This window comes from Pyxicephalus adspersus, chromosome Z, assembly GCF_032062135.1.
Source record: "Pyxicephalus adspersus chromosome Z, UCB_Pads_2.0, whole genome shotgun sequence".
NCBI classification, from domain to species: domain Eukaryota; kingdom Metazoa; phylum Chordata; class Amphibia; order Anura; family Pyxicephalidae; genus Pyxicephalus; species Pyxicephalus adspersus.
The window spans coordinates 25,825,677-25,853,532 of record NC_092871.1 but is presented as its reverse complement, the minus strand read 5'-3'; the positions used below and the strand labels follow the sequence as shown (position 1 = coordinate 25,853,532).

The following is a 27,856-nucleotide window of genomic DNA, read 5'->3' as shown; positions in this document are numbered from 1 at the left end:
ATCCATCCATCCTAACTTCTTTCTATAGGAGTAAATGGCCATATGTCTTATACATACTGTGGTTGTATCTATGTACTTGGATATCGATCCATCCCAACTTCTTTCCATGCATATGGGCTTACAGTAATATTGCAACCATATCCATGTCCCTGGATCTATCTATCTATCTATCTATCTATCCATCCATCCAAGTATATGAGTGTATTGCTCATACATATGACTGCAGTTTTAGCTATGTCCTTGGACGTCCACCCATCCCAACTTCTGCCTATGACCATATGGATTTTACAGTAATATTACAATTATATCTATAGACATAGACAGATCGGCATCCGTGCACACAGATATAACCACAGCACTGCCGTATATTCCATATCGTCATATACTTCTGTAGACAGAAGTTGTGATGGATAAGATATCCAAGGACAAAGCTACAACTGCAACCATATGTAAGAGCCATATAAGCTAGACTTACATGGAAAGAAGTTGGGATGGATAGATATCGAAGGACATAGTTACAGCTGCAGTCATATGTAAGAGCCATATACTTGCATAGAAAGAAGTTGGGATAGATATCCAAGTACATAAGATATGATTGCAATGTTAATGTAAGCCCATATGCTTATACACTTCTATATGCAATCGCAGTATTACAGCATAATCCATATTCTCATTTACTTCTATAGAAAAAGGTTGTGATGGATGGATAGATATCCAAGTACATAGATTAAACATAAGTATTATTGGATTATCTATTCACTTCTATAGAAGTATCCATATATCCCAACTCATTTCTAAGTACAAAGATTCAACTGCAGTACTACTATACAAGCCATATGCTCATTTCTATCTATAGACAGAAGTTGGAGTGGATAGATATATAGGAAATCTATCTATCTATCTATCTATCTATCTATCTATCTATCTATCTATCTATCTATCTATCTATCTATCTATCCCCTGTCATTATCCTCCATTTGTCCAACACTGGAACCTGCTTTTCTTTCCTGTACAGAAGTTGATCTCTGGGGCTACACGTGCAATTCTAATGGCTTGGTAAAGATTTAACTCCTCGCTATCATCTTCTGCATGTGCAGTGCATTGAACTCCATTGAGTCATTTGGCAGCAAGGAGTTAAATCTGTCTCAATGCAAACCTTTAGTTGTGACACCATGCCACAAAGAGTTAAGTCATTTCATTAGATCTGCAGAAAGTACATCCCTGATTACTTTACAGAGAATTTTTCTTCCCCCCCCCTTCAATTTTATGCATAGTTTGATGGTGCATGCGCAGTGTGTCTACTCTCACATCTGCACTGTATTCTGCCTGGAAACAAAGAATGGGATCCTGGATAAGGTGAAGCTTGCATTGAATTAACCCTTGGAGGTTATTACTGGGCTGTGTGTTGCAGAGCTTTGCTGGTGCAGACCTCTGCAGGTGTGGAGGTGTCATGTCACATCTGATCAGAATCGGTTCCTTTATGAGCTTTTCAAAAGTCTAAAGTGATGTCTTTTTGCAGTAAGTTATTATAGCATATTTAGAATAATTATATGAATGGTATAAAGTGTCTTCTCTTAACGTTTGTGATTTAATCACTTTGCTGTAATGTTTTGCTGATGTGGCTGAGTCTGTTAGATATTTAAAGGTGATTTATTAGAATTACAAATAAAATAAAAAAGTATGTAGTCCCATGTCTACTAAACGGGTCGCTGCATGTGGATATGTCGTTTATTTAATTTCCAGATTTTCCAGTAACTTTTATTCTGATATATTTTCTATCACTTCTATCTTGCTTTTATGGGAAAACCTTTTGTAGTGAACATATTAGTTATGGTTTAGTAGTGGAAAAGCATGAGCAAAGTTTGGCTGGTTTATACTATTGCTTGGGAAGAGTTCACTGTCTCATTTTAATCTTTACTCTTATAAAACGTTAAACGCAGTGCGGACTATTTCACTGAGGTTAATAGAATGTAATATATTTTTTGGGTATATTTTCCAATTGTCCGTTTAGGTATTAAATTTAGGAAAACATTTCTATCTTGCTGAATCACTGGAAGCGTGTGGTTTTCTTTATAATCACCCTGCAGCCTCGTCTGTTTTGTTGCATCACAACTGTCATATTGCAGAATGTTATATTCTTCTCATATTTGTGAAAACCCTATCCTTTTCTATATAATTCACACTGATAGGATACAGAATATAGGATAAATCTATACATTATATTAATATATTCTCCATGTTCGATATGTTCCATAACATATGGCATGAATATGTTTGTTATAGCAAAAGAACATGGAATATATTGTTGTAAGGGTTGGGGTTAGACCCTAAATAAAATGTTACATTCTGTATCTTAAAATATTACCATTATCATACATTTTTATTTTTACAAATTGCATTCTAGTATATTGTAATAGTTGTTTGATATTTATTGTTAGCTCTCCCATCTTTGAAATACAAAAGCCACACCTCTTTCTAAGTAGGCGATATAAAGTGGAAGCTTTATATATGATCCTCCAGCTTATAAATATGTCTAAACTATTGACATGGTAAACATTTTTTTTTATTAAATCTAGGGTTTCCTATTGGGTTTTGAAGTTTTCTATTTTCTTTTTCTTATACCTGGTAGTTTTGCCACATGGCAGCAGAATCCCAGCTGCTTGCTTTTCAGATCAGCTGTGAATTTACCAGGGCAATATATGGCGTGACTGGCTCAAGGTGAGGGTTTCACTTAGACTCTGAAGGTTACTGCTGTGGAAGTGATTCATATACAGAGAAAGTGATGTGACAGATATTGAGAAATCACTGCAATCTGCTCTCCGCTTGGCCAAATGTTGTTATCTGAGATCCAGCATTCAGACTTGTCACACACTAAAGATGCATCTCCATGTCTGCAGACATCAAGTCTGGTGAGAAAGTTGGCTTTTTTTTGTGACTCCACCTAGAAATGCTGCCGCATGGTTTTTCATGGCATATTATATTTATCATATAAAGGACACTTTAATTTCTTTTGTACTCATTTTATATGGAGGTTGCATCCTTTTTGCTTTTGATATGACCATTACTCAGTAAAGATGTGGTGGCTAGTAGCATTGACATTGGTGCTGTTGCAGACACTCATTGCTACCCATATATGAGTGAGTGTATTGCAGAAGCCTGTGGCAGGGCTCCAACTTTAGACCTGGAAGACAGAATCTCACACACAGACCAGGTTTTGGGGACCTTAATGGGTAGACTACTCTGATCAGCTTTAGCTGGACTGTAAGTGAACTTCCATAGGTTTCTTGGGTGTAAATCCTTCGTCTGAACTTAGGAGAACTGTGTTTAGAGATTTAGGTTCATTCACAAACTGTAGCCATAGGTAAATAGAAAATTGAATCTTAAAGTGAAATCTAAAAGTAAAAGGTGTACAGCAAAGGATACAAGAATTTCAGTGTTAAGCACTATGTAACGGTTCCCTCAGGAAGGACAATTCTCCTTTATATTGGTTTTACCACCTCTTCCCCTTTTCAGACCGTACTAATTTTCCTTATTGCTCACCACCACATCTCTTGTACACCACTTCTCAATTCTGCATCCACCCATGCACAAATCCTTTCACCACTGCTTGCCTCTGCACCTTTTTTCTCCACCGCTCCTCTATTACTTCCCCTACACCCCATCATCTGCAAAATTTTTCTATGCACACTTCTGCACCCAATCTCTATGTTTTGCATCTCATTACCATCACTGCCCATATTTGCATCTCATCTCCACCATTGCTTCTCCTGAACTCTTCTTCCAGCATTGCTTATGTCCCATCTTTCCTTAGGGTAGCAAACGTAACTGTCTTGTTACAAGGCCCAAAGCCTATTTCCCTCTGTCCATTCTACTCTGCTGTGAGCATGAACAATCTTTAGCTTTGCCTCTGCCCAGGACACCAGAGAGAAGTAACCAAAAATGTGCCCAGTGATAGCATTGCCATTTCTGGATGGTAATTCATCCCTTATTATGGCGCTCACTGCTTTTTTAATGACCCTAACATCTTAGGTCTAAGAAATGGCACATCACTGTTGGTCTAATATGTTTATAAGAGAGGCAAGCAGAGAGAACATGTCTTTCATTGCTGCTTCTTAATTGTAATAAGAGAGTTATGTCAGCATAATTTGCACTTTGCATTATTAAATTTTGCTGTCTAAAATGCAGCTGAGCAGAATTTAAAACAATGGGTGTGTGTGTATATATAATATGTGTATATATATATATATATATATATATACACACAATGTAAGCTGTGCTGGTAAATTAGCTTGTATATGTAGACTAGATTTCCACACGTAGTTAAACTTTTTTCCTTTAGCCTTTGCTTTCTTTGGTCTTATTCACCACAGGGCTTCTCATAAAGAACATAGTAGCAATGCCTATCCTAGAAAAGAAATGCGCTAATGCATCAGTGCCGAGTGATTATCTCATTGTCCCAGATCCTAGATGAACCACAGCTGAATTCACGTACCTTTCAATACATGACAGGTTTTTGACGACTGCAACACTTGACATTTGACACAGAGTCTTTGTCACTTTGTTAAATCCATTTGCTCCATGGTGTCTTTCCTCCAGCATTATACTTAATCTGTGTGTAGTTTGTTGCCTGTTCGCAGCCTGTTCAACTTTGAACCCTATGTTAAGCCCAGAGGCCAAGTGATGTTCTGACCTCCTCCAAGGTCACAGTTGTAAGAATTTAAATATAGACCATGGCATACCCACTAAGCACTATTTTGTATCTTCAACAGCTACATAATAAAACCACAGCATCATTTTAGAAAGCCTACTTTTTTTTTCAAAAGTGTTTAGTTGTGACTTCTTGTCTTTGACTCCCCATTATTTGTTTTTGACCCTTCTTTCATTCCCTTGACAAAATTGGAGACTTTTCTCGCTCAGCATTGATGTTCGATATAGTTATGACGGAGGCAGTAAGCAAAATCAAATTGGGGTCCATTTATAAGGAAGAAAAATAATTTGTCCCAAAGCAACTGCTAATTTATTTTAACTTCTATCATCTTAATATCAGTAAATTATGGTATCTCCAATTCAAATGTGTCCCAAAAATAATTACCTGGATCAGGACATAATTTGTCTTATACTTGTGGCCTAAAGTTAGGGAAGACAGAAAGTTTGAACATTTCTAATGCTTAAAATAGGTAGAAATTTAAACAGTATGGTGGCCTCAGAATTACCCTGAGCTGTAAAAAAGAAGGTCCAAAGATTAGAATAGAATTGTCATTGGGGAGGAGACAATCCTGGGTCCCACCTGTCTTGGCTTGAGGCTACAATGGCACAGTGAAAAGTGAAAGTTGGATGGTAGTTTTGCTTTATTTAATATAAAGAATCCCTCAACATACATCTAAAAAGTGTTGGGATGTACATAGAGGTGCATAAAAAAGTATTAAATGAAAGATGCTGGAAAGTCCCATGGTATGGTATGGTCATGGTAATGAAGATTTGATCTGAAGTGCTTTGTGTAGCATTAAATTGTAGATAAGCAATGGTTAAGGATCAGATTACATATCAGGCTAGAGTCAATTACACTACATGTTGAACCTGTCATTTAATCCTGTAATTAGAGTGAACCAGTCACCCACTCTTACTCACACTATCAAATGTCTTGTAGCACTTGGCAGGGTTAGTTAGACCTGTCTGATGTGCTAGCCACAGAGACATAAGCTGCAAGAAGCAGCTTCATGGATCCTGTTTTATGACCATAATATAAGAGCAAACACATTAAAAGAAGATTTCACATATCCAATTGTTTTATGCAGTCCCACCTCGATCACACACACAAGACATTTACATTCTGCCCCAACAATGGATTGTCTGCAAGGCAACGCGGGCAGGTGGGTCTGGAGGGGGCACAGCTACAATCTTTATTCTCCTGTAGTAAACATAGGAAATAGTACAACTGGCCAAAGCTGTGCTCATGTCTGTCACTTTACAAGGGAGGATACATTTATTGGCAGATGTCTGATTTGATGGGCCATGCTAATGTAGATTATCCAGTCTGTGCCTATTGCAAACTTTATCCTTGTCCATTAAGAAACTGAGGACCAAAGCTGCTGCCTTACCTAGAGACCCCTTTTGCTTTAATCCATACCTGTTTTTATTGCTTCATATTGTTTACCACTTTTGGAAGTGTCAGTTTCCGAAAGATTAGTTCTACAGCTCAGCAGGGTTCAGTGATGCAGGCAATAGTATAGGTAAGTATTTCTGTTTTCCTTTGCAGAGATTGATGCTATACCATAGCCAATCACTGAAAAGTAAGCAAGGATCTCATATGGTAAAAAAAAAAGTACTCCTCAATATGTAGAAGTTCATCAAAAAACAAAATTTTTGTTTCAATTAAATGATCAATGGGGCGCAGAAAGACAGTACATCTATTGAAGATTGGCAATGGATGAGATCAGTGTTTCTCAACCAAGTTTACCCAAGGGGTTGCTAGGGGTTCCCTGAGCAATGAGCAATTCGTGCCTCTCAGGTCAGTTACTACTGACTCCATTGATCTATTTGGATATCTGTGGCATTCTTCCCTCTGGCCAACATTATAAGAGGTATTCATCTCATTGTCTACAAGGCTAATGTACAATAAATTGGTCATATAATAAATATTGCAATAAAGATTTTTTCCCGGGTTTTCCCATGTTTTAAAGCTGATCTAGGCTTTAAATGTCTTCAGGTTTACCCCAAAGAGAATCATTATCATCATCATCCCCAGGCCAAGTGCAATCATATATAATATTTGAGATGTGCACATGGTGACGGCCATATATTCCTACCACATATCAGTGTTCTCACTTTTCAGTAACCACTTGACTATTTTTGGGTGGTTACTGATGAGTTGGGTTACAATACAGGAGCCACCACCCGCCTACAATTTCTTCCCACCCAGCTTGAAAAAATTTCTGGGTCGAGCATTGCGTATGAACAAATATGTTTATTAAGGCTGCACCGTGTTTGTGCCTTAACAGAAAAAGTAAGACTTTAAGACTGACTTACTAGGAGTTTTGAGAATGTTCATACAGTAAAATATGTGAGATCCACTTTAGTTATCCAATCATGTGGCGGTAAAAAAAAACAGGGATTTTCTCTTCACTTAATTGGATAGTTGAATTGAATTTGCACATATATTCTTGTGCTAGCACTCCTAAATAATTTAGTAAATTAGGCTTTTTATCTTTGTTAAGAAAGGAATGTTGTCTGATTGCCTTATACTTGCCTTATGTTGTCTGATTGCCTAGTACTATATTCAGTGGATAATTTTATAACATGTCTCGGTAGCTGAATTTAGGTCACTTAAAATAATTAACTACATTTTTTTAAATGTTATATTTGGTGTATTTAAATTAGAGTACACCAGCTTCTCCTTTTAACTAGGTTGTCTGAATTGTACCTAGTTGTCTGGTTGTATTCCCGTATGCTGTGGTGTGACTACATGAACAGCCAATTTGCAAATTCATGCCCAGCTATTAGACTGCAATTACAGATACTGAAATTGCATACAGATGGGAGAAGAGAGCCTAAAGTTTCTAGTATGCCTAGTAACTTTTCACGTTCTAATTATAGGTTTGCCTGATAGATTCCAAGCAGCATCAAGGATATTTAAAAGAAACTACTGTTGTAAAAGAAAGAGCCATCAATACAGCCAATCTAGACTTTGGAACATGTCCATGCTATGGAGATGAGTAGGGTGGGGTGTTCAGTAGTCCTAATACACTTCCTTTCCTAGGATAACAGAGCTTCTGCTCTATAGATATAGTGCAAGTAGTGAGTATTGTCACCCTGTGGCAGTTGCCACAGAACTGTGTAGAACACAAAGCCCTGTAGTCCTGGTTCCTGTTGATTGTTTTTTTCCCCTCCTTTATTTTTCTGGAGTTGCTCACTAGGACAAGAAGTAAGGTAGGAGACCGATCGTAATGAAAGCACATTGTTTAGTTAAAAAAATAAATAAGGACAATAGTCGTAGTATGGTTTTTCTTGTCAAAGAATTATAATAATGAGTAATTTACAGTTCGTAAAATAAACAAAAATGTTCACACATACGTGTAGTCCTAACCCCATAGCTTCCAGTGGGGTTGATATTCCAGTGGGGTTGATAGGACATAGTGCTAAACAAATTCCTCCTACATATCATAAATGTCAGTTGGTTCCAGACAGGAAAATAGAGGGGTAAACAATATAGTAAAATTGGTCTCAGGGTCCGACGCGTTTCAACAGTTAGGCTTCCTCAGGGGAAGATGAGACTATCAAGCAAACTAATCCAAAAAAGCATACAATGTAAACTCATACAGCTATACATTTTACAAAAGAATAGATAATTACTATAAGATGAGGGATCCAAGAATATTAAAGGGTTGTGGTGGACATACAGATTGGTGTATTTCCTCTACTGTGGATGAAGTGTTATCACACTATCAAATGTCTTGTAAATATTCTCTTTATTTCTTTATCTGTTTACCATTTGAGGGTTTGGCCTCTATTTAAACATTTAGAGAACGAAGTAGCCAGTAACCTGTACCACATTGTTTAGCAGCCTGGGAAAGGGTTACAACCTCTAAGTGTCTGTATTCCTTTTACAAATTCTACTCATACCGTGTTTCCCCGAAAATAAGACACTGTCTTATATTTTTTTGGGCTTCCAAAAACACACTAGGTCTTATTTTCAGGGTAGGTCTTATATACTTTTTTTATGAAAAAAAAAACACTTACCATATTCATGTAGAACAATGTACATTTGAGAGTTTTATATGGTGACCCAATTCTAAATTAAACTCTTCATTGATTCATTGCTACCGGTATTGGTTACTGAATTCAGCATTTTTCTTCTTGCACTGTTACTGTATTAAATCAGCCAGCTTGTCCTTACAAACCTAAAATCAGCACAAAATGTGGCTGGGGCAATGATTGCTCACATTTTTATTTATTTATTTTTTTTTTATACCGTAACTGTGCTGGTTAAAATAAAAAAAAAAACTTACCTTATCAGAAGACGCGAGCCGAGTTCCTGGCTTCTGACAGGCGAAGTGCATGTAATATCACTCCGCCTGTGACAGGAGCCGGAACTACAAGGCAAGCATCGGCTTGTGCGGCTCCGGAGTGTGTACGCCCGCTGTCTCCCGCTGTCTCCCGCTCGGTGAGTATTTTTTTTTTCTTTTTCTACTAGGTCTTATTTTCGGGGTAGGTCTTATATTAGGGCAGGTTGGGGGAAAAGTGCTAGGTCTTATTTTCGGGGTAGTTCTTATTTTCGGGGAAACACGGTACTTGGTTAAAAATAGGGGAAATCTCATGGACTGAGATACAAATCTCAAAATCTCAGAAAGCCTCCGGTAACCATGGTTATCTATGGTAAAATGTTGCTTGTAGTCAGTCCAATGGTCAGGCTGCTCTTGCCAAACCAAATCAAACTAAACAAGATGTCCCTAGGTGACAAATGTAAATGATGAGAAATTGCATATTGTACCAGACTACAAAAAGCCTAAAGAAAACTGTTCATCAGGTGATTGAATTTAATGACTAATGCATTTTGGGGTCCAAATAATTCCTTTTTATCAGAGCTTCAGCGTAATCAAAGTAGCATAATGAGTTGAACAAATTGTTTACTGCTTCTAAATCTCAAATATTCCCTTTTAAATTTTTTTCACAACTCAATTTGAATCTTTAAATACACATTTAGCCCTGATAAATAAGGAAAGTGCAGATTTTTTAAATGCTAGCTGTATAACATTTGTTAAATGAATATAGACTCATTTTTGGTCTGGTGCTCTTTATATGATTTCTCATCTCCTAAAGAAACAAAGCTATAGAACTATATCACACATTAATATAGTGTGAAGGCAAGCCTCAGTTAAAACCTCAGTTAAAATCTTACCCATAGATGGGTTTTGTCCATACAATATAGCTGGTATTTATCATTGGCAAGAAATAAAGGCTGAACTCTGAGCATAAATTTACCAAATAAATAATTTATTTTAGTGCCCAGTCCCATCCTAGCGTAACAAAACAGCTCCATAGATATAGCACAATGAGGGAGCATTGTCACCCTAGGACAAAACATTTGTTTCTGGCTAGGTCGAAATGTTGAAATAACAGAAAATCCCCCCTGCCCCCCCCCCAAAAAAAAAAAAAACACATGCAAGCTGCATCTAAAAACTAATAAAGTTGCAGTTCTGTTTTCTTGTTCTTTTTTTTGTGTTTGAGCGGGTGATTTTTGCATTTGCTATAAGCAATATGTCATTGGTTTAAAAGGAGCTTGTCTGTTTCTGTGACAATGAGCAATGCAGAGGGATGGTTTCTCATTACTATACACAATAAAAAACAATAAGTCTGCAATGTGAAAAAGCTTACCGTAAAGTTTTTTCCATATACCGTATGTTATATTTTTGAACAATGATAGAGCATTGAAGCGTACACAAATGTGCCTCTTTGATATCTTTCTGAAGGAGTCTGTTTGACAGGCTCTCAAATCCTGCAAATTATCCTTAGATCTACACTTTTAAATGCCGACTTATCTTTGCATAAGAGATGAGCATACATTTTGTAGTCATTTAACTGCAAGAAGTGCATGTGCAAAGCAGTATCAGGACGTTCAAGCTATTACTTTCATCTGATGTGCTTGCACGCATACATATTTCAGTGAATTTATTTTGATGAGAGCGAGGTTAAAACAGATTCAGCAATAATGTGCTGATCCAGCTGTGGTTGAACCAGAATTCTCAGCATGCAAATTTCAGCACAGGAGTCAGACAAGAGAATAAAAATAACTATGGATAAAGCCAAACTCCAGGAAAATATTAATGTGCTAGTGAAAATAAATCTATGGGGGCTGCCAAATAAATTGCATTCTGTCCATTTTGTCACAAAACTCCAACAGGACAGCCATGTAGATGACAACAGGTCATTTGATGCAGTTAAGGATAGCAGAGGAGTCATCTTTACACGCCAAGCTGCTGATTGGCAAGTAAAGGAGCAACAGCAGAGTGAAGGAACGTTATCCTTCTGTTCTCCCGTCAGGTTGCTTCTTGTCATTGCATTTGAATGCTCACTTCTCCCTGGCTCGTACTGTTGCTTCTTCCTATCCTGGTTTAAGTGCTTCTCTTTAGATGATTGCAAGAGGCTGAAATCAAGGTAAATGTAGGTACTTGTGTTAATATTAGTTGTGTAAATAATACATTTAATGGTGTACTAATAAATATTTAGCTTCCTGGGACTGCCAGCATTGTTCTACTCATTTCCTCTGAGCCTAGAGGAATCCGTCAAATCCAGGAGAAATGCCTTGCCCATTGTTGCTGCAACTGGGATGTGAAGCCTGAAGACTGCAAGTGTTTTTTTTTTTTCGTGATGTGATTATTTTAGGTAGGGAAAGACAGTGCATGTGCAGGGTTCATAGCCCTAGTTCCTTTTTAATACTAGTGTCTATGGGGCTGATTTATTAAAGGTCTCCAAGGCTGGAAAAGATACACTTTCATCAGTGAAGCTGGGTGATCCAGCAAACCTGTAATGGATTTCTTGTTAGCAAATGTTTTGATTCCTGGATAGGGTCCATTACAGGTTTGCTGGATGACCCAGCTTTACTGATGAAAGTGTATCTTCTCCAGCCTTGGAGAGCTTTAGTAAATCAGGTCCTATAGCAGAAGCTAAATGGTCTCCATTTCTTGTATGAAGAATCCCGGGACAGGAGCCTGTACAGTGCTTTGCCTGTCAGCATTCAGAGCCAGACAGGTGCTGGTGATGTGAGCTGACAAATTTCTTTGAGGTTAAACATGTTCTCCAGTGCTTTGCATGATCTGTGCCAGTTGTGTGAAGTATATGGGCATTCTCTATACCAGCTAAGGTTTTAATTACTGACATACCCAAGTTATAAATATTCTGTAACTCAGTATCTGCCTACATTTCAAATGCATCCAATGCTGCCCCTTTTGTTTTTAACATAACAAGGATGATTTAAAATTTCTGTTGAGTTTTATTTGCTGTCTGATAACTTGGTCTGGTTTTCCATCGGGTGAAATGCTGGTTCTCAATAAGAAGATATGGCCTCCATTCCAACTTTGACCAGGATCATCTGTACACAAAATCATCTCCGTAGACTGATGTTCTACTAGATAATGTTTTATTGGCCAGTGGGAGGAAATTCCCCACATTTTCTGTTCTTTAGAACACATAAAAAACTAATAGGAATCTAAGACATAGTTTACAATACATATTTGTATTTCAATCTTTTTATTGAAGTTTTAACAATTTTTCAAAAAGAATAAACAAACATAAACAACAAAAAAACACACACATAACAAGACAGGCAACAGAAATCACCCTTATCAGGCAATTGGATGGAACACAAATATAACATTTTTAGACAGCAAAACTATAACAGAAAAGCAATACATATTTGACAGGTTCTAATTCTTTCTTTCCAAAAAACATGCTTTGAGTCTAGCTGTAACCACCCCTAGAATAAGGGAGCATGTGTCTATAGTGGAGCTGTTGGTATAAAGATGATGGCTGCCACAGAATATCATTAGCTCTCTATCCTCTACAATGAACCCCCTGTAAGCTGTTAGGGTTGTTAGAAGTTCCAGTGTTGAACCCAGAATTCTTTTTAAGCCGGGTGGGAAGAAATTGTAGGCGGATGGCAGCCCCTATATTGCGGCTGAACTTTTCAGTAACTACCAAAAAACAGCCGGATGGTTACTGAAAAGTGCCAGGTGGTGCACCCAGCTAAATGGGTCTGGGGAGAACACTGGGTTCTGACCTGATTAAACAGTAAAAAAGTAAATTCATTTCACGAGGTAACATTTACACACAGAACTCTGTGAATCGTTCATTTTTGGACTGATAAGTTTGACAGAAAACGTGTCTGAAGGAAATTACTGTAGTCTCATCTGCAGTATATATCTGGCCCATAGTGCTCTGGGAATCCTGTAGAATTGGTGTGTTTGTGGATCTATCTATTAAAAAAATATATAAATTTATAGATATAGTAAAAAAAAGAAGTGATTGATCCCAAACCATTAATGTTTGCATTGAAGATTTCAGCAGAAGGTTGGGACTTTTCTTGCAGCAAGAAGGATAGATCTTTAGCAGGAGACAAAGATATTACATGGTTAAATCCATTGCTATCTATTGTCGGTCCTAAAGACTCTGTCCACATCTGCATGTGCACATTGATGAGTGTTGTGCTCTGATAGGTTCATATGAATGGGTTGTCTACTCCTAAGCAGCACAATATAAAATGTTAATGTACTACATGCAGTGATTGCAGTGCATGCCTGCATTGGGGTACTCAGGTTGCCATGTGGTACGGTAATGTGTGCAGAGTTAAAATGTCATTACTATATGAAGATAAATGCTTGCAAAGGTTTCCATGATAATGACTTTCCTTTTCAAATCGGTGCGGACCCTCCATAATAAAGAATTTCCCTGTTTGCTGTCAAGTGTGTCATTTGATCAGTGATGTAATGTGTGTAAGAAAAGACACATTGTTTTTGTGTTTGTTTTAGGAAGGAAAATTACTCTTGAGGCTGAGGGATTGCAGGTCTTCAGTGAACAAGTTACATAATACTGTAACTCTGCTCAAATATCTCACAAGAGCCTGTCAATGTGCCTTTAAATGTGCCTTTTATTTGTATGTATTGCTGTATAATGCACAATGCACATCATTGGTCAGTTCAGTGCTATGCATCATGTTATATGTTATTTTTAGGCACTATAAATCTGGTGCATTTGTTTTGGTTGCCAACTCATTGCTCAGGCTACGTACACATGTGCAATAATCATCGTTGGAAACGAACGACTAACCACCAATCGTCCGATAATTTTTAACAAGAAAAGTGCACAACGACCCTGATGAACGAAGAATGTCGCTGGAAACGAACAACCATCCCTGCGGATCTGATTGGGCGACTCAGTTTGCCATCCATTGTGTGTACGGTCGCTCAGTGATCGTGGATTGTTCTGTACACATCACTTCCTGCATCAAACGATCGTATCTAGTGGATTATATTTGAACGATCATATATTTTCAGCATGTACAGAATTGTGCACAATACGATAGTTCAAAATAATCGGTTGGTAATCGTTTATTTTCCAACGATAATAATTACGCGTGTGTACGTAGCCTTACCCGAAAAATAAATCTCATGCCTTAAACTTAGTGGAATTTTTTCCTTCTAAACTCTTACTAAGAACAGGACAAATTGTTTCATTTGATTTGTGTAAGGAAACAGTACTGACTGTCTGCATTGCAGCTAAAAAAAATAAGTTTACTGTGAATCACTGAATAGTCAAAATGACAGGTTCTCTTTATTATCCACACATTTCCCAAATAATATCTTCGCTGTGCCTCACCACTTCTCTGTTTATGTGCTGAAACCCCAAGAAAGAACTCAGTGTGAGCTCTGTTTCAAAGCTAGCTTCATTGGTAGCTAGGATCGGATTGTATGGCAACACCTTTACTTTTACTTTAATTTTTCACTTCTATAGACCTTAGAATCCGGCCCTAATCATTCAAGCCTAATAGAGATGTGCAGGAGACCTGCTCTCCATCTGTTTCGGAGGAAATGAGTCACATAAAAAGGAATTTTTCGGTCAGTTGGTCTCTTTCTCAATATGGAAGTTTTTTTCAGTTACTGTTTGCAAAGTTTTCCACAAAGATTCTACTATTTTTATTTAATGCATGCAATCTTTTATTTTGTTTTATCTTACCTAAACCTATATACACATATGCTTCTTGCTGGTTAGGCATTGGAATAACTGAAGTCCATGTTTGTGCTGGGGATTGATGTTATTTCCCTGAGCCATACAACGTCACCTCTGCTAATCTGAAATAAGGAACTCTATGGGGTCTATTTATAAAGCAGTGCACCTGACATTCACTGAAACATTCCCTGGTGGTCCATTACTGCTATATATTGCTGAAACACATGCAGCTGTAAAATTCCCAAAATTCCCAAACAGGGAACGTTTCAGTGAATGTCAGATTCACTGTTTTATATATAGGCCCATATATGTCATTTATGTTAGTAGAAGGCTTTCCATACTTCCCTTCCTAATAAAATCGTACAAGTCAGCCTTTACAGTGTTAGCCAAATAATATCGATGGAAGTCACAAACATGTGGATGATAAAATATGTGACATAATGCCTTTCTAGTCTTTGCTTAATGTAGCTTTTATTTATTCATAGGGTACACAACCAGGTAAAACCAAACATGATAGAACAGAATACAAATGGCCCTGATGTAAAGGTAGAGGGACAATTATTAAATCATTTAAATCAACTTTTCGTTTATGTCATTTAGACATTGACTGAACTTCAGCCACAGCTGTATAACACAGGTACTTCCAAAACAACAAAAAACCCTTATGTAGAAAAGAGGAATGGATCTGGGGCAGGTTCTGGTGGTAACATCATTAAAAGGGGATAGTGTGATAACTGTTAAAGGGGAACTAAAGTGAAAATAAAAAAATCGCTATAATGCTGCAGATTCCCCCAATGGTGCTGGACCTTCCCCCAATCTGGCCCTGTGTCATCCTGGAATTCTACTTCGTCAGCATTGAGCACCACCATCTTTATTCTTATTTTCTAGTCTTCTTGCCACGTCACTTAATCTGGCACTGCGCAGGTGGGAGATGGGGTGACGTAGCCCGCTGCGCATGCATGTGAAAAAATGCCCCTTTTGCACATGCAGGAGATCAGTTGTGATCAGGTATGATTTAGTTGAGGTCACTTCCACTGATCAGTTACGCTGTGGCATATGTGTACGTATATATTATTTATACTTATTGTGTAAATACTAGTAGGCTCAGACTCTACCCAATCTTAACTTTGAGCAAAAAAAACATTCTTGTTTGTTTTTATATAAAAATTCCCAGGGGATTCCTGGAGTCCTGTAGGCATATACCCATCTATTGTATTTGTTTTAGACAATATTTGTTTAGCTCAGACTTAAACCATGCTTGTTAAGGCTACCTTCAATATTCATTACATTGTAGCCTTGTACACATTTACTGTCATGGTGGTTCTGTGCAGTGCACAAGCACCACAAATCCTTTTCTCTCAAGTTCTAAAATTGGGTGCTAGGGAATAAGCCTAAAAGGTTTCATGAAAGCTGGCTGAGTGCTAAAACAAACCATAGTTATTTATGTGTCCAATCCTTGTACATTGTGCTTTAGCACTCACTATTACTAAACTGTTACAATGTAGCTTTATAGAATTCTGTAACTGCAGTGCTAACATGCATAGAGCTCTCCTGTTCTGCATTGCTGTGTCTTGTATAAACACAGGTCACTTGTAGCAATTTATTTCCACAGAGCCTAAAAATGTATTCTGGGAAAGATTGTATTTTATGGCTGTCCCTAAATGTAGAAGGAGAGGGAGAGAGTGTGTAACTTGATATGTTCTTGAAAGCTTTGCTGAGGGTAGCATGCTGCAGACATAAGCCTTGTCAATAGGAACTCTATTCAGTCTGTGCAAATAGCCTCGTGACCCATGTGTGATTGGCAGCCTGTACAAGGGAGGGCCTTTCTTTAGAAAGAGCTCACATTTTGGCGGCACTTCTGACTGATTTCCTGACTGCTTTACGTATTTTCTCCTTCTTGGACCAGCAGAGCCTCGTGCAGGCTCTTCGTTTTGGCTTTTACGGAGTCATCGGCTACAGAAAAGGCTGAGAAGATGGTCGATCGTCTCCGCACTTGCTAATCCCAGGAAAATGCTGCCTTGGCTCGTAAAAGGATCTCAGATGGGAAAGAGAATGAAGTACAGGATCACTTTACAAGACAATCTGCCAGGTGTGTAGCAATGGAGAGCTTTTGTGCCTCCGAGCTGAGCGTATATATGATATTTTTAGGTGAAAGTACATGTGTTCGGAGAAAAGTGTGCGTCTGGGTGGGTGTGTGCACTCCTGTGGGCTGGCCAGACCTCACCTTTAACAAAGAGCGCTTTAAGAAAATGTGTCCTGCTTGGACTCCGGTGTAGCTCTGCTGAGAACTATTTGGGTGAAATTTGCGATGTATTAATATCGCTCATTTCTGTACTTTCTTCTAAAATCCCATTTTGATGTCTTGTGACAAGCAGCTTTGAGTCCAGCCCTGTTAATCCAGTTTCCAATCCCTCGAGGTCTATGGGAAATATATGTGACGCTAAAGCCACCCACGCACATTGCAATCACCTTGCGCAGTCTGTAAAGTTTACGTCAAATTGTACTTACCTTCCAAGATAGATCCGAGCCACTTGTGCAAAGTGTAGGAAGTTGTATGATGCCACAACTGGAAGAGATGATGTTTTCACAACCAGAACATAGTGACATGTTTGGCAAAAGGAAAATCGGTATTCTTATTATTACTGTTACTATGACGTTTTACATTGATGCATTTGTCGACATAAATATCTTAAATTAGAAGCACAGGAATATTGGAATATAGGAAATGATTGGTAAAGTGTGTGCAGTCAGCCAAGGGCAAAGGGACTGAGGACTGGAAACTGAAGCAGATGGTGTCCAACACCAGCAATAGAAGCACACTGATATGAAAACGTCAGCCTTCACTACCTACCTGCTCTCAGAATTTTGGAGAGGGGTTCTCCTTTAAGAAATACATCCTCTTTTTTTTTTTTTTTGTTATAGGTACCTTTTTATTACAAGGATAATTTCATGCACCATTCTGCATTCTATGCAGGTTTACTAGAAATGCAGAATATCACTGGATGAGTATGAGATCATTTGCATTCAAATTGCTATACATCCACGCACTGTATATGTAAATTCTACAGCTAGGGCTTCATTACTACTATAATTAAAAGCACATTCACTGCTTGGCATATGTCAGGCACTTATGTGTAAATAGTAACATGTGCTCAGTGTATGTGCTGCCTTTATCTTTGTTTAGAATCCATACAGATATATGTGCATGGTTATAAAGTCTGTCTCTTTGGCAAAAGAAGAACGTGCATATAAACGCACAGTATGTCAGTGTGTGTTAAGGATTTACCACCATATGTATGCAATTTAATGTAAAAAAATTCCATTTTAACTTTAAAATGTAAAATAATGCAGTGCAAATAGTGTCCAGTGACCCCCAGACAACCAACCAGTGTTTGGTTGCATGGTGTTGGATGATTTAAATTCTGATTTGGTGATTTGGGTTACTGCACTTTGCACCTAGCTATTTGTCTTTTACAATCCTGTTTTTTAATGTGGAAATAATTATGCTAGACACATCAAATGCTGTGATCTGGTAAACATATTTTGTATTGTTGTGCATGCCATGTGTGGCATTGGCAGAGTTAACTGGTTCAGTGTAGACTTGTAGCCAAAGGGGTTAATCAGATTAAAGGTGAGGGTTAATGAGAGTATCTTGTGTTTGGAGAAGCCATGTCTGTTATTTTGTGTCATAGAAGCCTCTCTGCAGGAGGAAGTGTGACTGTGAGATTCAGTGAAACACTGCTGTGTGTGTCTGTGAGGCCACAGCTGGGTGGTTTTTCTCACTTCCTCTTCTGTTTCATTCTGTTTATATTGGTAAAAATGTGAGCTTATTCAGGTGTGCATTCGGATCTTGTTTATGGAAAATACCTAAAGCCAAACTCTAGCCTAATTTTCTATACTGCACAGTTGTCTGGGGGCATTTCCTTTACTGATATTGATTACTGTGATTTCACTGCATTTTCTTACACTATGCATTAGAAACTGCAGCAAAATAACTCTTTTTTTTAATGTAAAATATCATCCAGCTCCCTTCAGTCAATGGATTTCAGTTCTACTATGCATGGTGGCACAAGTGGCCATTACCTGGGAAAGTTTGTCTACAAATGCAGCCTATGTAGGTTTGCCCATTCCTCCAGACTGACCACCCACTTTTGCATTAGAGCTGGGAAGGAATTTTGAGGGTGATGGTATATTTTTAAGAAGCTATGTTTAGCACCTGCCAGTCTCTCTCACCAGCATTGCATAAAGAAGAGACCCAATGATGACATCAGAGTTTTATTTAAAAAAATTAATTAGCACATTGACAGGGTGGGGTGGGAGTGGATGGTGGAAGGACTAAGAACGGTAAAATACAAGTGGATTAAACGGCAGCTTTTATAGAAGAGATCCATGCGTAGTAACTCATGGGGAAAGCTTTACTCTGCACTGGGAAATAAAATATATTTGGTTGCTGTGCATTTTTGCTTTTTTGATAGCTGTTCTAGGTTATGATTAAAGTTGAAACCTAGGGAAACATATTTGGGAAGTCCCCCTCTCAAGCCCAGACTCCCTGGTTTGTCTAGAGATTGATACTAGAGGAGTAAAACTTCCCTTATCCCTCATATTCCCACAGTAGCCGGAACTCTTCTTCACTGCAATAGACCCATTCTCCAGTCTCTTCCGCTGATGTCTTCCCGTCAGTGCGAGTCTATAAGCCTTGCTCTGTATTGGATGACACCAGGACTTTGCCCACAAACCGGAGTGCTGGGCAGGGGAGGATTGGCAGCTGCTAAGTAAGTAAGTTTTACTCCTGCAGCACAATCTCCTAGAATAAATGAGCTTTTAACCTTAACACTGGGGAGGGGGACCAACTACAAGGGTATAAAAGACTTTCAGTTTGAAGTTATTTAATGTGGGGTATTATTTTTATTTGGATAGCTATAGAGTGCTTGAGCGCAGTGCAGGGGAGGGATCAGTAATTCTGGTCACACATGTCCCCATTTGATTATATAGTGATTGTTTTAGATTTATAGACAGCTTTGTGTTATGAACTATCTGATTTGAAAGTTGAAAGAGCTGTTTAGGTAGACCTAAGTATAGTGGGGTTGATTTGCTAAAAGACTAGTGGATGTTCACTTTGAAAGGTACTCTTTCACTTAGCTTAGTGAATAGGGTAAAGTAAGTGAATTTTCTTCTTGCAAAAAAAAAAAAAACCACTTGGTTTACATATGATTTCTTGGTTAAATTTGGTGCAGGTTCACCTAACTAAGCTGCGAAAACAAGTGAAAATGTACTTTCCAAGTATAGCATAGCATATATAAATAGCATATACTCGGTGTTCCTGCATTAGGCATCTTGTACAAATATTGTGCAATCAGACTATAACACTTGCGGCCAACTTGAAGCAAACATGTGCTTAGATTATGCAAGGCAAAGTAACATACTCACCTCATAATGTTCATTACCTCGCCTCTTTTTTTCTGTCCCCAACAGTGAGGGTCAAACTATACTGATGCATGCTTATGCTTTATGGTGCACACAGTAACCTTAACTGGCACTCCCTGCAAGTACTACCCCAACCCCACCTAAACCTGAGGGCGTTTGTTCTGGAATGATGAGCCCGGCATACATTGGTGTGGTTCTTCCTTCATGAAAACACCCAACACTTCCAGCTGTGGAGGAACGTGTGACAATGCTGTTGATTGGTTCAGCATTTCACATGAGGGTGAGGAGTGTTCCAAACCTGGATAAACTCTGACTAGGGTGACCTAAAGCCCACATGGGTCTGTCTTCTCTCCCAGTAAATGAGGAAAGGTACTATAACTGAAGGGTGGTCCAGCATGGTCAAAGCACAAGCCAATTCAATAATATTGGAAAGCACCATGGGTGAATATGCTTTGTAGGTTCACACAAGGTTGCTGCCTAACATGAGCCTTGACTCGCATCATACCTTTTATTCTGAATGCCACTCCAGTTCACCTTTCCATCACACCTACATTGTAGCATATTACAACTTGCTGTAATGCACTACCAGGCATTGCCGTGCACTGAAATACTACATTTTGCATTCACAATTTGTAATCATTGTGGTGTATAAAGCCTTTAAAGATGACTAGGCCTCAGAACCATGAAACTGAATCGACTACCAGTGTTTTATATTTCTCTGAGATTAAAGTAAAAAAACTTTCTGCCTGGAATTTTGTTTTTCGGCAGTGTGGCAAATTAAAAAAAGGCAGGTAACGATTATTTTGTTTTGTTCACTTACCAGCAAGCCTGACAAACTGCTGGTTAGTAACTGATAAGTTGCTATGGATTATTGCAGTGTGCAGGTGATCAGTAGAATCTCTTTAATTTTATATTATGTATTTTTTTTTCTAACTTTTTGTATGTAAATTATTTTTACACAGCATTTATATAAAATGTTTAATTAAGATTTATACATGTTTATTTCTAGGGTAGTGTGTTTATTTATTTTCCAGTAGAAACTGTAGTGGACCAATATAGAGCAATTAGAGGAAGGAGAATATATGAGTCACTGCCATGACTCAGCTTGGTGTGTAATTTGAGCTTCAACTATTTATTTTTGCAGAAAAGCAGTTAAAATTAACTTAGTTTTTATTTAAAAAGCAGCTGGAGCATCACCTGCCAACTCCAAATCATAAATATCGAATATTTAGACTGAAAAATGAGTAGAATGTGTTTTTTTTTAGGGGGGGGGCCGGGGGCAGGGGGGGTGAAGAAAGAAAATGCACACAATATCACTATACTTTCCATCCAAAGCAAACTTAGACATGTGGCTGAATGTGGAAATAGAAATAATCATAAGGAGGCAGCTTTATGTCTACTAAGGGTAAGACCTGTGTCATTCCAGAAAAGATAATAGCACTTTAGTTGATTAGCATTACAGTAATAATTGCTAGTTACATTTTATCTTGGAGACAAGGGGTCATAAAACATTTCCTGAAATACTCTGCTTCAAAATGATGTAAAAAGCTGTGAGTTTTACCCCATGGAGCCCAGCTGAGGCCTCATCTTACACCATAGAGGGCCACAGGGTGAAAGGGTGCCAAAACCAAAAAGACACCTATTTAATTTGTTCACTTTAAGGATTGGTGCAGGAGAGTCTCCATCACTTAGGCTAGGTACATATGTGCAATGGTATTCGTCTGATAAATCGACTCAGGGGCGATATTGGACAAGAATCTGGCGTGTGTACAGCGCTTGTCGTCCATCAGCCAAAAGAGTGTACTGGCGGATCCACGGCTGATGGATCACGAATGATCTTAATAGAAGTGAAGGGGGAGAGGGCGCAGCGGGGTGCTGCTCCATCACTCTCTCCTCTGAATAGAGCAGAACGGTGCTGTATGTACAGCACTCGTTCATGCATCTTGCAGTCGTTAGTCGTGAAAGGTCCTTTCCAATGACAATTATTGCACTTGTGTACATAGTCTAACTTACCATGCCTTGTTCTCTAATGTTTTCAACAAGCAGCAGTGAGAACAGCATAGTAGCGCATTTATAGTGCTATCACCAAATCTCAGCAGTCTGAAGCAGCAGTGCCTTATATCTCACACTGCAGATATACAGATATGAGGCCTGACTCCCCTCACATGCATTATTATTTCTCAGGATCAGGCAGAAGCTAATACTGATGAAGTATTAGGTTCTGTTTATGGAGTGAATTTCTGCATAGTTTTAAAAAGCCCTATAGCACAAAACCAACAATGTTCCTGGCGGCAAAAATAAACAATTGAATCTGATTGGCGTTTCTGCATTTCATTGATTACTTCACCGTCTTGTATTTGCACTGTAGTGCATTAAAATATAATTTAGCAGGCTACATAGACAGTGTGTAATGTCACCACGGCCACTCCTTTGGGTGAGGCAATGAGTCATTCAGTGATTTATGTGGATTGTTCGTTGATCTACTGATCTCTGTAAGCTGTCAGAGTAGTGTGTTTCAGAGTTAGAGAAAGCTGGGAATTTTTTTTTAACCACAGGACTTATTGTTTGCAGGTAATTACCCTAAAATTTATATTTTCCACAACCATAGCACCATGTAAATGTTGTCCTAGTAGGTAGCTGAAGGTAGGTTTACCGCCTTAGGTAACCACCATGCTGCCAGTATTCAATGGAATTCTTTCAGTGGTGTTGGTTATCATAATAAACCGATAGGGGTCTTTTTTATGTTTCTTTCTTGATGGAAGTTGCAAGTCTCCAGGCCTCTAAACAAAATTACAATGGGGCCCACTGCTATTTACAGCTGGTGCTACGCTGGCACAGGTTCAAGTGTATTGCTAAAGACATGGGAACAATGTTGTGAAACCATTTATGGTATCCTCTTTAGTGTTTATCTAGTTTATTTAGTGTTTTTCTGGTACAACCTGGCTGCTATGAAATCAAAGAAGCCTGCTGGGGAATGTTGCATATATTAAAATGCTTCACCAGGCAGATACCCCTTTTTCTACAGATATGTCTTGTTGGTAATTGTGCCAGACCAGTAAAACCATGTTTGTGCCACAAACAGCCAATTCAATTAGAAAAGTACTAAACATAAGAGCCTTTTCCTGCCAACCTGTTTATGGTGAATCTTTAATACTCGTGAGGTCCAGAACAAGGGCTGATTTCTAAAAACCTGTCACCTATAGTATTCTGATTCTTTAAATTTCTTGTGTTTGATACGAGAGTTTGATTATTCAGACATCAGGTTGTATTAAATGCTGCTAAAATAATATTAATATATTGGTTATTACCGTTCACTCAAGGTAAAACAGTCCTTACATAATACACTATTTTTAATTCTGACCCATAATGAAAAGTCAAGTCAAAGTAAAAATAATTAAGTAACGTCTCACAGTACTCTTTTCACTAACACTGCTGCTGCCTATTACAACAATCACATGAGTATGCCTAGGCATTAGTCACATGAGCTGTGCTTTGAGGGTATAGTGTTCATACATAGTCTGTGATGGGCCACCTCGGCCATAACTACAGCTACCATTGATCCTCTGTTTATACGTGACTAATACCTTGTAAGTTCACATGTCCGGCCATTATAAGACTGTAGCATGTTTTGTTATTTATATATAAAACTGTAGAAATATGCCATGGACAGGCTTCTACACAAAACACAAACTTCCAAATGGCGGTGACACGCAGTGCTTTCTGTGCCAGTGGGTGGGACTCCATTTACATAACAATAATGTAACAGTTACTGCGGTCAGACAGATACCGTTTACAGGAAGTCCCAAAGGAAATTAATATAATTCTTCCTGACCTAGATTCAACAAGGTGCTGGTTACATTCTTCAGGGACTTTTGTTCAATTTGGCATTATACCATCCTGCAAGAGGCCTCATCAAAAGCATGCCCTGACATTGTTGGGAGTGCATTCAGACATACACACTACCTGAAAAAGGACAAGGAAAATATATATATATATATATATATATATATATATATATATACAATTTTTTTTTTTTTATCCAGCCCTTGGGAAGTTAATGATTTTGGTTTCCATTGACTGTTCTTACATCATTTTGTTTTTTCAACTTATATATTATACTTTATAACAACTTACAATATTGTAAGCATTGTGTGTGTGTGTGTATAGTTAGTTTCTGTTTTTCACATGTATGTCTATAAAACATTAAAAAGACTGAAAGTCATTTGCAGATAGTTTTTAACACTGTCTTTTAAAACTTACAGCATAAACGATATGTGTAATGTTTTGTGGTTTCCTTGTTAGTAAGGACAAAACCTTGATAATAAAGTATCAAGATAACAACATTAGGCACTGAAGGACATGACAGAAATGAGGAATATTAGTAGAGTGCTGAGTGAGAAAACAGAGCTGCTGAAAGCCTCCAGGCAGTTTTGGTCCTATAGTACACACCACCCATATTTGCAGATCTTAATGTATACTGTACTACTGCAAAAAACTCACCTGGACACTTTGCCATCGATTTACAGTCGGACCCCCTTATATCTGAGAAATTTGATCTGGTCAGACATCTTCAGTTTTAAGGTGTTCCCTCTCTAATACCATGTAATACATCTTGCATGTAACTTGGGAAGCCATGCCATAATACTTGCTGCAAATATTTTGTGTTTAAATCATTCTGACTTCAAGAGAATGTGATAATATTGTGCTAGTTGGCACCTTCCTAGGAGCTACATAACAGAGCCACTCAATGGCTTCCTAAACATTATCTTGCTTGAATAGTAATGTGAAATCCAAGAACAAAACATGTATTATATTGAAGTTTACCAGTCCTTTGATGGTATGCTGCACATGTGGCAGTTACTGTTATGATTATTCATATTTATTCAAAATGGGAACCATTTGCATTTCAAGCCACCCAATTGTTTAAATTAAAAAAAACTTTTTGTATTGGGGCATATTTTGTTTCATGGTTACAGTGGATTTGGGAAAGCCATTGTATTTAATCCATACAGAGTTCCCCACCAGACCCTGCAATGTATGAAAGAATTCGAAGTATGCACAGAAAGAATGTGGAGTGAGAACTATGACAATTTAGTATGGAATCCGGCAGTGCCAGTATGGCTGTACGTGAGAACTTAATCCTTCCTGTGAGTTCCTACCAGAGACCCTCTATACTGTACATGACCTCCTACTATTTCTGGGTTTATTCCACCCTATCAGTTACAGCATTTGTAAACCAAAATGTTGGGAACATGGCAGAGTGACAAAGTATGTTGGCTTCAATCTAATACTGCCAAGAACACCTTGGCGATTTACTGCAAACAAGCCAAGCACTATAGCTTGATCTAACTGTTAACAAGATCTGCTGGCACTGAACAGTATTTATACATTCAAGTTCTGAGTTCCTCTGAGAACAGAATGTTAAATTCCACATTATCTGTTTGATGTTTTATTATCCTAGAATTGTGTTCAAGTATGTGAATGCTTTTTATATTTTTTCTACTTACTGTTAAACGTGGATGAGATGAGACAAAAGACATTTCCGTTTCTTTATTCAGTTTTGTCTTTTAGCACAGGAGGAGGCCCCCATATGATATGCACATATGAAGTCCACATTGTTCATTTTGGCATGAGTTGTTTTTTTTTTTTTTTAAACCATCTCTTGTAATAAATTAGAAGTGTGTGTGGGCATCTGTGTATGTGGACAGAGGATGTCTTGCCATACTGGTAGGTGGAACATTGATTGTGGTAACAAACCTCACCCAAACAAATGGGAAACAAATAGTTGTCCTCCTAACAGAGAACTGGAAAACCTCTCTAAAAGAATACTAGGGAAAAAAAATCTGATAGGTTCAGTTTGTAGGTAATATGTATGAAAGAGACCAATTATCTATTTGGCTATCTGTAAGGGTGACAGTCTTCCCATTGGCCAGCAATGTATGAGACATTCTTCAAAATGACCACCATGCTAATATATTGTGAGCTTTGGATATATGGTAATTTTAGTAGGGGTTCCATAAAGATCTGAAAGTTATTCCACCATGTAAAAAAGGTCAAGAAAGGATGCTCAGGAGGAACCCCAGGGACCCACTGAACCCTGGTTGAGAAAAATTGCAGTACACAGTTTATTTCCCTTCTAGCTGTGTTCTCCAGCAGAAGTGTATGAATCACAAAAATGACTAGACAGAATTACAAATCCTTTCACAAATAACATTTCACTTATGCACATTTCTGTAATTGGCAGTATGCTATCAGCTGTTAAAAGTCTATAGGGATGAAAAAAACGGTTATCAGCCAGGACAATGCTGATAATAAACAAACTAAAACACCATCATGGCCACCCAATATCTATATGCATTGCATCTATGGAGGGTAGGTTGGTTAAGCTTAGATGAAGGGGCATACAGAATAATTTCACTGGGTTTCAAAGGGCAGTTAAGGGCAGTTCTTAACCTCCCTGGCGGTATTCCCGAGTGGGTTTGGGGGTTTATTTTCAGTATCAAAAGCGGGGTGGAATTGTAAAGGGCTTACCTGGTTCCCACGAGCAGCGACGTGTTCCACACCTCCCGTCCCCAACATGTCAGGGACGCGAAGCCAAGGGACGCATATGTCGGGTGGGCATGAGCCGTGTAAGCGTGCGGCAGCGGTGCACTGGGGGTGGGGACGGACCTGGTGGGAAATTTCAAATAATAAGTATTTTTAAATGTCAAATGTACTGTTTTAACATTTAAAAATACTGATATAATCAGCCTGCCAGGGAGGTTAAGGAATGCGGGGTTTGTACATACCTTCAACTCATATTCCTTAGTTTATGCTAGCTCCCTATATATTTCTTTTTTGATTAAAGGTTTTCGACATATATGAGATTTTTAATCACTGCAAATGCTAGTGATTTTTGGTGTATAACTCCCTGCTTGGTAATATAATATTTGAAGCGATTCCCTTGTTTGCTAGGCCTTTTTCTACAGTGCATTTATTTGGTACTTATTGAAGAACAACCCCCCTTACCATGGCAAATTATCCGAAACTCGGACCAACCAGTCACCCCTTTTTCTTGCATATTCTGTGTGCTTAGTAAGAAAGTGAGAAATACCATTTTTAAAGACTTTGGCATGATCCGACCTGATCACTGCGAAGATGGTGGGATTTCTTGCCTGTTTCAGTTTGAGGTGTCCAGATGATCGTGAGGATTGCATTTGGTACATGCTAACTCTGACTACAATTACTCAAGAAACGCATTATGGTATTGCTCACTAACTGCCCATGTTTGAACGGCAATGCATAATAGTACACAATGCATTTTTTAGTTTATTTTAAATGACACCCCAACACATATATTAAAAGAACACCACAAAACATGGTTTAAACGTTCTGTGCGATGTTGTAGTGCATACATTGATTCATATTGACATCTGGATGGGCTTAATATAATGCACATCAATTATTAGTAATACGTAGTTCTTGATCAAACTAAATGTGTATATTTACTTTTAAAATTACAACTACAAGATATTGATGCTGGTAGTCTCAAAAGTTTTTTCTTGTGTATGGTTGCAGGTGGGCTCGTCCTGTGATTTACTGGTTTCAATCACAAGTCTCTTCATGTATCAGGTTACTGACAATGTTTCCAATACTGTCAGGTGTGGGCAAGTTAATGGAGCTTTATACTGGTAGAAAGAAAGGAGAAGTGTGTAACCGCGTAGTTTACGGACAA

The 27,856-nt window shown here is 38.2% G+C and overlaps 1 protein-coding gene across 7 annotated transcripts in view; it reads left to right on the top strand.

The window, feature by feature from the left end:
- Positions 1-27,856, top strand: part of MBNL3 (muscleblind like splicing regulator 3) — a 112,684-nt gene that overhangs the window by 2,021 nt on the left and 82,807 nt on the right. The window contains exon 1 of one of the 7 annotated variants that reach the window (XM_072431465.1): positions 16,610-16,807. The exons of the other annotated variants lie outside the window; for them this stretch is intronic. The gene's annotated coding sequence lies outside the window, so the exon portion shown is untranslated. Of the gene's footprint in view, positions 1-16,609; positions 16,808-27,856 lie in introns of those variants that run through there. 7 annotated transcript variants of the gene reach the window in all.